Below are 15,420 nucleotides of genomic sequence, written 5' to 3' on the forward strand. Positions count from 1 at the left end.
GCACAAGCTGGGATCAGGTATGCAGTCATGACTCAAACCTATACCTTATAGCTGGATCTATAATTTTGAAAGAACCCAGATGGTAGAATTCATTGTGGCAATTTCTTTCCCTCTTTTTGGTTCTTTTTTTAAAGATTTATTTATTTTTACAAAGTCAGATATACAGAGAGGAGGAGAAACAGAGGAAGATCGTCCATTAGATGATTCACTTCTCAAGTGAGCACAACGGCCGGTGCTGTGCCAATCCTGAGCCAGGAGCCAGGAACTTCCTCCAGGTCTCCCACACAGGTGCAGGATCCCAAAGCACTGGGCCATCCTCGACTGCTTTCCCAGGCCACAAACAGGGAGCTGGATGGGAAGTGGAGCTGCCAGAGTTAGGACCGGTGCCCATATGGGATCCCGTCGCGTTCAAGGTGAGGACTCTAGCCGCTAGGCCACGCCACTGGGCCCTATTGGTTCTTAAAGAATGGCAAAGTTGTCATGGGAGTATAGTTATTTCTCTAACTCTTGTGTCTTTCTGCCTATTCCAGAGCCAAAACGATGTCGGCTTATTCAGGTAGAAGGCTACTGGATTTCAGTGGGAGACAAGGAGCCTACAATTGATGAATCTTACGTTCTGACGTCTCCCGTTAAGCTAAACCTGAAAGATATCGTCCGAGTGGTGTCTGCAGGGTGTGTGGGCCTTTTCTTCTAAGTTTTGAAGTTTCTAAAAGCATAGTCATTGATGGCATGTTAAATTGACCTTCGTTAGGTTTCAGAGAGCTTTCCTGTGAAGGATGATTTTCCAGAATTTACCAATGCTTTGCTGGATGCACTGTCCATAGGTGCAGTTTTACGTATGAACTTGTTAGTGCATAGGTCTGCGTAAATACTCTTTTGTGACAATGCTAAATGATGTCATTTCTTTTTTTCACATTGCTGAAAATGCATTTTTAAAATTGCTTCATTGCCTAATCTTTGCAGAACCTATCCTGTACTGATCCAGGGAGAGACATTTGTCGGTAAAACAAGCCTGATCCGCTGGTTGGCTGCAGCTACTGGCAACCACTGCGTGCGGATTAACAACCACGAACACACGGATATTCAGGAATACATAGGCTGTTACACATCCAGCTCTTCCGGGAAGCTTGTCTTTAAGGAAGGTATGCTGATAACCCAGTCTGTGGCTATAGGTGTTCTTTCTCTAGGACCTTTTCCTTAAGTAAGCAGTCTTCTTCATCCTTTTTAGTCGAGGCACACTTCCCTCTGCCTTAACCACTACTTTTCTTTATCCCTGGCTTACACCTAGCTAATGGGTGCTTTTAGGGGTTTGACAGTGATCATGCTATCAGTGTACAGGGTGAGGGCCAACTTTCAAAGACAACAGCCAAACTTCTGCCTCATTTGCTATAGAGTTAAGAATGGGGTAAGTATTAGACAAAGAGAGTTTGGGAATAGATAAAAAGGATTTGGTGTTCTGGTGTTGCCGGTAAAGCTGTTTTCTGTGGTGCTAGCATAGCATCCGGCAATGGTTTGAGTCTTAATTCTTCCACCTCAGATCCAGTTTCCTGGTAATGTGCCTGAAAAAGTAACGAAAGATGGCTCAAATTTTTGGTCCCCTGCTACTTACGTGGGAGACCAAATGAGGATCTGGCTATGGTCTTTTTTCTGGCCCAACCCTAGCTGCTTTGGTTTTTAGGGAGTGAAACAGTGGAGACAAACCTTTGTCTCCCTCTAACTTTGCCTTTCAAATATTTAAAATAAATCCTTAAAAAAAAGAAAATATAATTTAAATGAAATTAGCCTGTCAAGGGAAAATGAAGTTGGAAATGAGGCACCTGTGTGTGTCTTGGTTCTTCCTCTTTGAGGATGTAACGGGAATTTGTTTATTTTTTAAAAATTATACAGAGAAGAGAGAGAGAGAGAGAGAGAGAGAGAGAGAGGTATCTTTATCCACTGGTTCGCTTTTCAAGTGAATGGTCAAATCCAGGAGGAGCCATAGACTTCTTCGAGGTTTCCCACATGTGTGTTAATAACCCAAGGACTTGATCCATCATCTGTTGATTTTACCAGACCGTTAGCAGGGAGCTGGATTTGAAGTGGAATGCCACGATAGACACTGATGACCCTATGGGATGCTGGTGCTGTAAATAGTAGCATATGTGGTGTGCAGTGTGACAGTTTCAGGGCAAGACCAACCACTTTGAAATTCAGTAGTAATCTAGAATTTTGTAATTTGCTCTTAGTACATTTTGTAATTTTGGGGTAATTTATACACTAATTCTCAATGTTCATTTCCTCCTAGGTGTTCTTATTGATGCTATGAGACGGGGCTACTGGATTATTTTAGATGAATTAAATTTGGCGCCTACTGATGTGCTGGAGGCACTAAATAGACTGCTGGATGATAACCAGGAATTGCTAATAACAGAAACATGAGAAGTTGTCACAGCACATCCTCAGTTCATGCTTTTTGCCACTCAGAACCCCCCAGGACTTTATGGGGGTAGAAAGGCATGTGATGCTTGTTCTTTACCTCCCATTCAGGGTCGTGTAGAATGAGAAATCCCTTTTGTGGGGAGTGAGCCCTTTTTGCCTCTGTGTGGTGTCCAGCAGAGCCTCCATTTTGGAAACTGGGTGAACAAGCACCATTTACCACATCCTTTCTGTGCGTTTCCTAGGTGCTTTCTAGAGCCTTCAGGAATCGGTTTGTGGAACTACACTTTGATGAACTGCCAGCTCTGAGTTGGAAACAAACTTGCACAAGCGCTGTAGTCTGCCGCCCTCCTATTGCAGCAGATTGGTTACAGTCATGCTGGATCTCCAGGTATTCTCTTTTCACTGAATTTAGCTGTGGATGGAAACTGCTGGTTGGTTTTGGTGACCAAAATCTGGCATCTTCTATAAGTAGAAGTAAGAGTCTTAATAATTTATTAATTGTTACAGAATAATAATTTTAAAGATTATTTTATGTGTTTGAAAAACAGTTGACAGAAGGAGAGCGATGTTGTGTTGATTGGTTTACACTCCTGAAGACTGTAGCAACCAGGCCTGGGCCAGGCCAAAGGCAGACAGACACCTGGAACTCCGTTCATTCACATCTCACGTGTTTCTGTTGCCTTGCTAGGAGCATTAGCACGAAGCTACATTGAAAGCTGAGAAGCCAGATCTCTAACCAGTGTTCACATAGGATGCCAGCAGAGCAGCAGTGACCCAGGCAGCAGTTTAACTTGCTACACCACACTGCTGGCCCTGGATCTTGTTTTTTTTTTTTTTAATTTAACTATTGATTTATTCAAGATTTAAACATGTTTCTTTGCTTCCCACCTCCTATCCCTTCATTTTAAAAAACTGGTTAATCTGAGAGAAACACCTTCTTTATGCTGACTCACTCCCCAGATAACCTCAGAGGCCATGATTGGCCAAGTTGGTGCCAGAAGCCAGGAGTTTTCTCCTGGTCCCCCATATAAATAGACAGAGGCTCAAGTACTTGTATCGTCTTTCACAGTCTTCCCAGGCTATTTTCAGGTAGTTAAATAGAGCAGGACATGAGCTGGTATCTGTAAGGGATGTCTGCATTGCAGGGTGACATCTTCATGAGCTATGCCACAACTCTAGCCCCTGGAAAATTTTTTTAAAGTTTTTTTTTAATATTTAGGGCCCGGCAGCATGGCCTAGCAGCTAAAGTCCTCACCTTGAAAGCCCCAGGATCCCATATGGGCACCGGTTCTAATCCCAGCAGCTCCACTTCCCATCCAGCTCCCTGCTTGTGGCCTGGGAAAGCAGTTAAGGACAGCCCAATGCATTGGGACCCTGCACCCACATGGGAGACCCGGAAGAGGTTCCAGGTTCCCAGCATCGGATCGGCGCGCACCGGCCCATTGCAGCTCACTTGGGGAGTGAATCATCGGATGGAAGATCTTCCTCTCTGTCTCTCCTCCTCTGTGTATCTGGCTGTAATAAAATGAATAAATCTTTTAAAAAAAGTTTTTTAAATATTTATTTATTTTAAGTATTTATTTTTATTGGAAAGGCAGATATACAGTGAGGAGTGGAGATAGAGAGGAAGATCTTCCATCCAATGATTCACTCGCCAAGTGGCTACAATGGCTGGAGCTACGCTGATCCGAAGCCAGAAGCCAGAAGCCATTTCTGGGTCCTCCACTTGGATGCAGGGTCTGAAGGCTTTGGGCTGTCCTCAACTGCTTTCCCTGGCCACAAGCGGAGGACTTGATGGGAAGCAGGGTGGCCAGGATATGTGCTAGGTCCACCTCTGTAACTTTTAGTTTATGATGGAATTTGGCATAGGCAAACTACAATTTTTGTTTTTCAGATATTTAAAATATTATGTCCATAGTAGGCCACTCAGATATGCATAAAGATACCCATTATATGCCTCTCTCCCATGTCAGCTGCAAAGCTAGAGTTGGTTTTCAGAATATACCGTAGCTTGTAGAGGTAGAATTGTTCTATAGCAGGTGCTTAGTGATGATGCTTCATCTGTGCACATCAGCTGTGACTCCATTCCTGTGTCTAGCTTCTGGACGATGCACACCCGGGAAGCATCAGATGTTGGCTCAGGTACTTGGATCCCTGCCATCTGTGTTGAAAATGTGAACTGAGTTACTCGTTCATGGTTTCATGATAGTCCAGCACTAGATGTTGTTTGATTTGCTGTATTGCGAAGCCCATCCTTAAAAAAGTATTTCTTGCCGTAATTAAAGCATTTTCATACTGCTGTTTCAAAAGCTAACAATAATTAACACTCACTATTATGATATCATACCGTGGGTCTAATCTTTCTCTGTATTTTGGTTAACTTTTATTACAATTTCTAATATTTTAAAAAGCATATGAGATAGAATTGTGTATTTATATTGTAATACATGAACTTGAACTTTTTTCTTTCATTAATTATATTTTATTTAGGTTAAGGAAATAATCATTGGAATGAGAGCATGTAAATCAAAAATTTAATTTGTTAAGGATTTTTATTTCATTTGAATTGCACACCTCTGACAGTACTGTTAACCAGACCCTGTTCCTTTGTTTGGTATCCACGAACAGTCGTATCGCAGGAGTTCTTCTGTGTTTGCTGGAAAGCAGGGCTTCATCACTCTGAGAGATCTGTTCTGCTGGGCTGAATGCTACTGGCTGGCTGAGCAGACGGACAAGGAATATGATTGGCTGTAGCATTTAGCCAATGATGGTATGTTTCTGACCAGATACCCTTCCCTTCTGAAGTTACGACTGGTGTTGAGCATTTTGTTAAAATGGATGTCATCCTGTGTTGTGGCTGATACATACTGTTTACTTGGCACTTTCCACAAACGGATCTTGTCTCCGTTCAGGCCTGATTTAGTTGGGAATTCCATTTCTGCAGTCCTGAGTTTAGTGAGGGCTCACTGCTAAGGTTTGTTCTTTGCTTCTGATCGCCGTTTGTGTGGTCAGGATATGGGCATAACCCTGTGGGAGTTGAGATGTATGGGTGAGTACAGCTTACTAAGCTTTTATTTGCAGTATGGGGAGCACACAGAAAACACTGACTTCAGTTTAGTATCTTGTTTTGATCCATGAAAAATCTTTTTATTTTATTGTTTGTGGCAAAATAGGTAACATTTTGAAATCTTGCCATTTGAAAGTACTGCATGAGTCATGAATGAGGTAGTTAATAATTAAGGAGAGCAAATTGAATTAGCCTGTGATAAGAATATTTTACCTGTTTTTATCTGGTAAAGAATGGAAAGAATGTGCTATTATTAGAAAGTATTTTTGTTTACATAGTATATAGAATAAAATGTTTTTGCACATGCATGTTTGTGTACATTATTATTTCTACTTTTGTGAAAATGTAAAATATTTGTGGTGTCCAAGAAATTTCCACCAAGTCTCTTAGCAGAAATCACTACTCTGACTTCATCTAACTGAGGCCCTGGTGTATTTTCTCTTTTGAGTCTGAGTTTTCCATCCATCCTGATGTGAATTTTAGTCATGCTGTCGGCATATCAGGAGCCATTCATAGTTTTTTGTTGCCTTATGTCAACTCCCAGTTTGTTTTTTCTGTTCTCTCATTGAGACCTTGGAATCAATTCTGAATTGCTCTGAGCAGTCCTAACTGTCTTGGTGCACACCTGCTCATTTGTGGTACTGCTGGGCACAAAGCAGATACATTCTTTGTTGTGATGGTGGTCCTTCTAGATTTCCCCAGTTTCTGTTCTAGTTATGGTAGCAGCAGCAGAGAGCTGCTGTCCATTGTCTCAGCATTTCCTTAGTGTTTCCACCAAGAGCGTGATGATTTCTCTTCTTTTCTAGGCCTTATGCTGCTGGCAGGTTGAGTCAGGAAGCAGGAAGAGGTTGATGTGATTCAGCGAGTCCTTGAGAAACATTTCAAGAAAAAACTATACCCCAAGTCACTTTTCTCCAAAGGAAATGTGCTGAGATTACTGGGTGAGTAGGTCTAAAACCTAAGAGGAATATGAATGGAGTTTAAAAATACATATTCTGGGGCCCGGCGGTGTGGCCTAGCGGCTAAAGTCCTCACCTTGAAAGCCCCAGGATCCCATATGGGCGCCGGTTCTAATCCCAGCAGCTCCACTTCCCATCCAGCTCCCTGCTTGTGGCCTGGGAAAGCAGTGGAGGACAGCCCAAAGCTTTGGGACCCTACACCCACATGGGAGACCCGGAAGAGGTTCCTGGTCCCGGCTTCGGATTGGCGCGTACCGGCCTGTTGTGGCTCACTTGGGGAGTGAAACATTGGATGTGAAGATCTTCCTCTCTGTCTCTCCTCCTCTCTGTATATCCGGCTTTCCAATAATAATAAAATCTTTAAAAAAAATACATATTCTGGGGCCCGGCGCGCTAGTGTATTGGTTGAGTTCCTCATATTGCACGCTCCAAGATCCCATATGGTCACCAGTTTTAATCCTGACGGCCCTGCTTTCCATCCAGCTCCCTCTTTGTGGCCTAGGAAAGCAGTTGAGGATGGCCCAAAGCCTTGGGACCCTGCACCCACATGGGAGATCCAGAGGAGCTCCTGGCTCCGGCTTTGGATTGGCTCAGCTCCAGCTATTGCGGTCACTTGGCCAGTGAACCATCAGATGGAAGATCTTACTCTCTGTCTCTCCTCTCTGTATACCTGCCTTTCCAATAAAAATAAATCTTAAAAAAAAAACAATAAAATGCATGTTCTTTCCTGGTTAGGTAAATTGTCTCCCCAGTTGTCCATGTTGGAATCTAAGTTCAGCCGTGTCGTGTGGACCACAGCCATGCGGAGATTGGCCATGCTGGTGGGACGGGCATTGGAATTTGGTGAACCAGTGCTGTTGGTTGGAGACACTGGGTAAGTTCTGTAACCCTCACCATTACTTTAGATATCTCTGAAGGGGCTGATTATTGGCACATTTTGTGATTTCTTTTTTATTTTCAAAGCCCTTATGTTTTGCTTTGTTTTGTTTTTAAAAGAAGCAAACAAGAGACCTGTGATTCACTCCTTTTGTCTTCAGATAGACTACTTGCTTATGGAAAAGAATGATAGCTTGTATCTTCATCACTGTGGGCTGTTTGGTCATTCTTGACGAATGAGGTTCTTACCTTAGGTTTCCAGAGGGAAAAATGGATGAGTGAGTTAGTCTCTTGGAAAGTTTATATGAATTGGTTCCCACCCCTCTCTCAATAGCTGTGTATACTACTAGAAAATGATGGGATTGAAATTTGTGTCTTTCTGGGTCAGAGATGTGGGAGGGGACAGTGGGCCTAGGATGGATGTTTCTTGTTGCTTGTTCTGCTGCTGTGATGAGGTGGTCGCTGTGGCTGCCCTCTATGCTGATGGGGTGTTTGGATGTTTATTGGGAACTCATGCTCCTTTGTTGATTTGGTGTACATCTCTAATAGGTGTGGAAAGACAACGATCTGTCAGTTGTTTGCAGCTTTAGCAAATCAGAAATTATATTGTCAACTGCCACTTATGCACATGGAGACCTCGGACTTCCTGGGGGGGGGGGGCTGCGACCAGTGAGGCAGAAGCAAAGTGACAAGGTGTGTCCAGTGACAAATATTAATGTGTGCATTCATTTGAAGAACTGCAGTTCACTGTGTCCATGTGGAATTTTGGTCGTGGTGGGGTTTGTGAACCCAAGTTTTGGTTTAATGATGGAAGCATATGTATCTTAGCAGATTTCCACTAATCTGTAATTGGCTCAGGCAATCATCCTGGTTCTATCTGTGTTTTTAGGCTGTTATTTCTTCTGGAATGACCAGTTCATCCAGAGAAACAACAGCTGGCTCCATGTCTGTTATCTGTATTTTAATTACCCCACTTTTCTATACCGTAGGAAGAAGTGGACACGTCAGAGCTTTTTGAATGGCATGATGGGCCTCTGGTTATGGCCATGAAAGAGGATGGTGTTTTCCTCTTGGATGAGATCTCGCTAGCGGATGACTCTGTTCTTGAAACACTCAATAGCTACATGGTGAGAGTTTTGCTCTGTGTATGTGTGTTTTTGTTGATCTGCCTTTGTTTCGGTATTTAGTCTTGTGCATTATAATGTAGCTCAAAGGAATGGTCTTTTTGGCTCAGTAGGTCAGTTGCGAAAATGAGCTATTCAAATCCCATAGCAAAGTGCCAGTTAGAGTAGCAGTTATTTAGCTTCTGATGCAGCTTCTGCGAAAGCACTTGGGTCCTTGATACCGTACGGAGTGCTTAGATCCTGGTTTCAGCCTGGCCCAGCCATTGGCTGTTCTGGGTATTTGTGAAGTGAGCGAGCAGTTCAAACCTATAAATAAATAAATAAATATCATCAGATGGAATCTTTCTAAATAAACTATAAAAGGAAGAGTTAATACTCTTCATATAGCTGGACAGTGTATGGTGGAAATTACTGAGGATTTAGTTTCTGCTTGACTGTAGCACTCATGTTTTCCTTTACAAGACCTAGTTTTTTTCTTTCTTTTTTTCTCCTAGTTATAAAAGATGGAATTGTGTGATAACATGGCTAAAACCAGTGAGTCAATCTTTAAAATTCTTTGGCTAAGCCAGGTTTTCCATCTACTGTGAATGTTTTTGGAAGAACTAATGTTAGAATCTTGTATTAGGACTCTATGGTACCACATAATTTGTACTAAAGCAAGTAACAGCTCTTCTTTTTTTTCTTTCCCTCTTTATTATTATATTATTTACATATCAGAAAATGTATCCATTTGAAATCTGCAATCTAATGACTGTTAGTCAAACTCCTAAATTTGACTACTATTATAATCCAGCTTTACAACGTTTAAAGCAGTGAGCTCCCTCGTAAGCTTCATTGCTTCCACTTCTCGCTGTAATCATTAACGAATTCTTAGTCCTCTAGACTGGTCTTTTAAATTTATTTATAAAAATTCTTTTTTGGGGGGAGGGGTTAAGACTATTTTCTCAAATTTTTTTTCCTGTATCTGGGGTAACGGAGGAGATAAAGGGAGAAGCCCCACCGAGTCTCTCACCCATCCCAGGTCCCCCATGTGGGGCATGCTCCGGGGGTCTTGCTCAAGTGGTTTTGATAATTCAGCAGTTCTGAATTGCTGCCAGTCTCGCCATTCCAAGCACGATGTGGTTGCTGAAGAATCTTCTGATTGACATAGTCCACCTTAGAATCTCCATTTGCCCTGTTTTTCACTGCCAGCATATGGCTGGGGTAAAAATTCTTTTTAAAAAGAGCACTTGCTTTCCTTGTTTTTTCTTCTTTATTCGTTTATTGGAAAGGCGTAAAGACAAAGGAAGAGACTTACAAGACGAGCCTGAAGAAGGAATAATAGAAAAGGGACTTTTTTCTTATTACTTTATGTTGATGATCTTTACATAGTTAATTGGGGTGCAAAAGGTCAAGGGCTTCAGGAAAGTGGGTAAAACCATTATTTCCACATTTTCTGTTTTTTTTCTTCCTGTGTCTGGGAAGAGGGGAAGACATAAAGGGAGAAGTCCCACCCAGCCTCCCACCCATCCCAGGGTCTCCGATGTGGGGCATGCTCTGAGGGCACTGATCAAGTGGTTTTGATAATTCAGCAGTTCTGAATTGCTACCAATTTTGCCATTCTAAGCACAATGAAATCTCCAGACTCCACTGGCTGACATAGTCCACCTTAGAGGGAGTTTTCCTCTGATTAAATGTTGCAATAGTGAGTCATTTTAAACTTATGATAGGAAGCCATTCAGGAAAGAGCTGGCTTAGCAGGGGAGGTGTTTCTTTAAAGACTGTCAAAGGGGTTAGTGCTAAGGTGTGGGTGTAAGTCACTGACTGCAACACCTGCATTTCACGTGGGCATGGGTGGTTCATATCCCGGCTACTCTACTTCTGTCCCCACTCCCTGTTATCGACCCTGGGAAAACAGCACAAGATGATTTGAATACGTGGGCCTCTAACTCAGATGGGAGCCCTGGAAGAACTCTTGGTTATGGCCTGGCACAGCCTTGGCTGTTACGGCCATTTGAAGAATGAACCAGTGAGTGAAAGATGTCCCTGTGTCTTTCTCCACCTGTATGACACTGTCTTTCAAATAAAAATAAATGTTAAGAAAAGTTGTCAAAGACTGCAAAGTACAATGTGTAAACCTTGTCTGAATTTCTTTCAGCGTCCTTGAGGTGGAGAAGCCACTGGTGTTAGCTGAGAAAGGGAGCTCAGAGGATAAGGATAATGAAGTGGAGCTGTTGACTGCTGGGAGAAAATTCCGTATCTTAGCCGCCATGAACCCTGGGGGTGACTTTGGAAAAAAAGAGGTAAAAACTGTGTTTCCTTAAATACAATTTATTATTGTCATCCATAAATATTACCTGAAGTGTTATGTGGAGTTAGAAACTGGATAAAAGCAAAACTCTGAAAAGACACTTTAGATTTACTATTAAATTGCAAAAATAAGTTTGATTCGCACTTTCTCATTTGATGATTATCCTTGTGCATGTTCCTGAAATACCCTCCTTTCTAAGATTGCACAGTGCGTAGTGCTTTTTCCATTATTCTGACAAGTGCTCTTAAGGGCTCTGCAAAACATTAATGTTTTTGATAAGAAAAGCTGGAACTGAAATTTAAGCTCAGGCACTGTCTGTAAAGTTACTTTCCTAAATGCTGGTCTAAAACATTTCATGAGTGTTGAAGTGGCCAAAATAATCATAGGAGCCTCTTGTTGTTTTGCAGGTGGAGCTACACGTAGATTGTGTAGGGTCAAGGTCACAGTGGTCCCAAAGTGAAGGGCATGGGACAGTTACCTCTGTCTGTAAGGCTCTATTGAGATACAGCTAGGAGCCAGCCACCCTGTGACTTTCAGGTGTGTAAAGTCTCTCAGTGGAGAAAAGTCATCATTATGTGCTAGATTCCAGTTCTGCTCAAGTTAGAGAGCAGTGTGGTATGGTAATAGGTCAGAAATGATGAGAAGGAATGGGGGAGTTGATCTTGAAGGTAGGCAGTTAAGATTCTTGCTAACTTAGTTTGTGTTTACAATGTGAGCATGGTATTTTACACCTGCTTTTTCTCAGTAGCATAGGAAGAAGAATTATTACCTGCTTCAGTGTCTGAAGAGAAAATACAATAAGTAAAAGAGAAGGAAGAGAATAAAATAAATTGTGTGGGGTGTTTGGCCTATTGACTGAGATGTTGTTTGGAACACCTACATGCCATATCAGCTAATGTATGCCCTAGGAAGCAGCAAGTGAAGTGGCAAATCCCTTTCACCCATGTTGGGCATCTGGATTTAATTCTTATCTTTCTACTCCACTCCTAGCATTGCCTGACGGAACACTAGATGTTGCAGGCATTTGGGGAATGAATGCATGGATGGAAGTTCTTTCTTTGTCTTTTATGAACCTTTTAAGTTATTTTTTAGGCTCAAAGTGTTTTTATTTTAAAGTTTTTTTATTTGAAAGTCAGATTTACAGAGAGAAGGAGATACAGAGAGAAAGATCTTCCATCCATTAGCTCTATCCCCAGGTGGCAGCTACGCTTGGTTTTGAGCTGATCTGAAGCCTGGAGCCAGGCGCTTTGCTCAAAGGCTTTGTTTGTTTGTTTGTTTTTCGTTTTATGACACAGTTTCATAGGCTCCAGGATTCCCCAAACCCTCCCCCATATTGAATTCCTCCACATTGCTACAGTAGTACAGATCATAAACAGTCCTGATTCATTCATTGCGGGCATGGACCATGCAGAGAGTCCAGCATCTTATTGTCCAGATAAATTCAAGTTTCATTGGGAGACCATTCCTGGTCTGAAAGTAGGGCTAGCAGAAAATCATTCCCTCCAGTGAAAGGCCCCTACACAATTTCAACAACAGTTTACAACATCACGAAGTTAATTGACATGGTATTGAATGACCAGTATGTTAGAAAATGCAAGTTCTTAACCATTTCCGGTAACTACTTCATTGACATCTCAATTATAGTTTATACACAACTGGCTGCTATACACCTTTAAATAGTTATATGGTACTATTCAGCTGTCTTGTGCCTATTTTCATTTTCATATTTAGCAGCTTAAAGTATTCAAGCGTGATTTCTACTGAACTATGTGCATTTTAGGATAGTGCAAACAGGCCTATACCTCAAACATGCCATATGTAGGTGCAGGGTCCAAAGGCTTTGGGCCATCTTGTACTGCTTTCCAGGCCACAAGCTGGAAGGGCACTGGAACAGCCAGGCTATACACCGGTGCCCATATGGAATCCTGGTGCATTCAGGACTAGACTTTAGCCGCTAGGCTACCGTGCCAGGTCTTCAACATTTTTTTTTTTAAAGCTTTGCAGTTTCAGAATCGAAACATCAAATCTGTTTCTTGGCACATAGACAATACCACAGAATGCTCTAGTTTCGGGGCTCTGTATGTTAACTTGTCAGGTCAGCTTAAGTTTTCTTAGGCAACACTGACCAAGATCTACTTAAAGGAAAGCAACATTTTGGTTTTGCATCATCAGCAGGCAGAACAAATGAGAGATGAAATGATTGCTAAGACCAAGCTGGTGATTGACCTGGTGCGATAGCAAAGCAGTTGAAGTCCTTGCCTTGAACATGCCGGAATCCCTTATGGTCGCTGGTTCTAATCCCGGCAGCCCCACTTCCCATCCAGCTTCCCTGCTTGTGGCTTCGGAAAGCAGTCTAGGACAGCCCAGAGCTTTGGGACCCTGTACCTGGCTCCTGGCTCCTAACTTCAGATTGGCTCAGCTCCAGCTATTGCGGCCACTTGGGGAGTGAACCATCAGACGGAAGATCTTACTCTCTGTCTCTTCTCCTCTCTGTATATCTGCCTTTCCAATAAAAATTAAAAATAAATCTTAAAAAAGAAAAAGACTAAGTTGGTGATGAGGAGCACTTGCACATTAACTGAATTGTGTTTATTGAGCTGCACCCACATGGGAGACCTGGAGGAGGTTGCTGGCTCCTGGTTTCTGATCAGCACAGCACCAGCCATTGCAGTCACTCTGGGAGTAAATCATAGGATGGAAGATATTTCTCTGTCTCTCCTCCTCTCTGTATATCTGACTTTACAATAAAAATAAGCATGGTTTCTGGTCCTTGATAGACCTGATAGATGATCACCAAGGAACAACGAAGTGATGACAAACTGATAATTTTGTGCATATGGCATGGCGGGTATTTGAGTTTTGGGGAAGGGAAAGAGAAATCTGTGCAGGGCAAAGGCCATGAGAATGGAGGGTCTTAATGATTTTTGTTTGAAATGGTAAAAATATAAGCTTCCTTCATATAAGCTTCAGTAAACCCTTCTCTATGCGGAGATAGCCGTTTATGTTCTCTAGAGTATTACTGTGTGACTGAAAGTAAGATTGAAACCTCTGGCTGGAACCAGGATCTTTATGTGCCCTGTAGTGTAAAGTCTCTGGGCCATGTATGTAGAGCGGGAGAAGATTGAAGATGCTGCTGGCACAGAGAAGTGCGGTTTAGTGAGATGCTGTGTGTAGGGAGCCAAGGGAAAGTGAGCTTTCAGTAAATTGGTAGCTAAGGTCATAAATGAGGCATCTAATATGTGCCAGAGTCCTTACCAACCTTTGCAAGGGTATATTTTCCCAACTTTCCTTATAGGTTTAAAATTCACATTAGGATTTGTGTTCATTATAGTTGTCTCCTGCCTTGAGAAATCGGTTTACGGAAATATGGTGTCCTCAGAGTACAAGCCGTGAAGATTTGATTCAGATTATCAATTGTAATCTTCATCCAGGATTGTCCCTGAGCAGAATGGATCATAAAGATTAGTCAACAGGTGGCAGCAGTGTGGTTCACTGGGTTAAATGGAGGTGTGTGCTAGGAGCGTGTGTAACCATGTGTGTACATAGTGTTAAAGGAAATAGGTTGTAGTGAAATGGAAACAACATAAACAGACACTCAAAATGTTTCATTTCATTTTAATTATTGCCTCTTTGAGAAAGACTTTATAGAGCTTAAACTGTGTTTTTGTCACCAACATTTTTTTTCCTTTCCCTTTATTAAAAAATCGGTTGATCCCAGTGCAATGTCTAAGTGGCAAAATCCTCACCTTGCAAGTGTCAGGACCCCAGTTCATGAGCAGGCTGTTCCACTTCCCACCCAGCTCCCTGCTTGTGGCATGGGAAAGCAGCAGAGGATGGCCCTGTACCCATGTAGGAGACCTTGAAGAAGCTCTTGACTTCTGGCTTCCTATTGGCTCCACCTGTTGTGGCCGTCTAGGGATGTGAACCAGCAGATGGAAGATCTTTCTCTTCATAAATCTGGTCTGCCTTTCCAATTAAAAAAATACCTAAAAATTATTATAAAATGTTGAAACATGAAGAAACTAGAATATTATTAAAAAATTTTAAACAATTATTCAGATGCCCAGTAAGATTCAGGTTGTTTATTATATGATGTATTTTTAGAAGTTATGTACTTAATGAATTTGCAAAGAGAAAAAGAGAGATTAAATCTGCCATTCACTAGTTTACTTCCCAGATACCTACAATAGCCAGGACTGTGTTTGCACTGTAGCCAGCAACAAGGAGCGCCATTACTTGTGCCTCACCAGGTGGCCACAAGAGCCAGAGCTGAGCCAATCCAAAGCCAGGAGCCAGGAGCTTCTTCCCGGTCTCCCATGGGTGTGCAGGGTCCCAAGGCTTTGAGCTGCGCTTGACTGCTTTCCTTGGGCACAAGCAGGGAGCTGGTTGGGAAGTAGAGTAGCCTGGATACAATCTGGCACCCATATGTGATCCTGATACCGCACTGGGCCTGATTTTTTTTTCTTTTTGATGATTTATTATTAATTTATTTTAATTATTTATTTTGATCATCTTTACATAGTTGATTAGGGCATAAATGGACAAGGACTAAAGGAGAGTGGGTAAGACTATTGTTTCTACATTTTTTTTTCTTGTGTCTGGGCGGAGGGGAGAGAAAAGAATTGTAATTGAATGGTTCAAAATATATACATGGTATGTAAAGCTAAAAGAAACTGCAAAGTATGA

At 42.1% G+C, this 15,420-nt stretch overlaps 1 long non-coding RNA gene across 1 annotated transcript; it reads left to right on the forward strand.

Moving 5' to 3' along the window:
- Window positions 1-542: 542 nt before the first annotated feature.
- LOC131479277 (uncharacterized) lies at window positions 543-2,369 on the forward strand. The gene is made up of 3 exons (XR_009244798.1): window positions 543-672; window positions 964-1,142; window positions 2,285-2,369. It is a non-coding gene; the product is annotated as an uncharacterized LOC131479277 (long non-coding RNA).
- Window positions 2,370-15,420: the final 13,051 nt, after the last annotated feature.

Source organism: Ochotona princeps, unplaced genomic scaffold (genome assembly GCF_030435755.1).
Source record: "Ochotona princeps isolate mOchPri1 unplaced genomic scaffold, mOchPri1.hap1 HAP1_SCAFFOLD_403, whole genome shotgun sequence".
NCBI lineage: Eukaryota > Metazoa > Chordata > Mammalia > Lagomorpha > Ochotonidae > Ochotona > Ochotona princeps.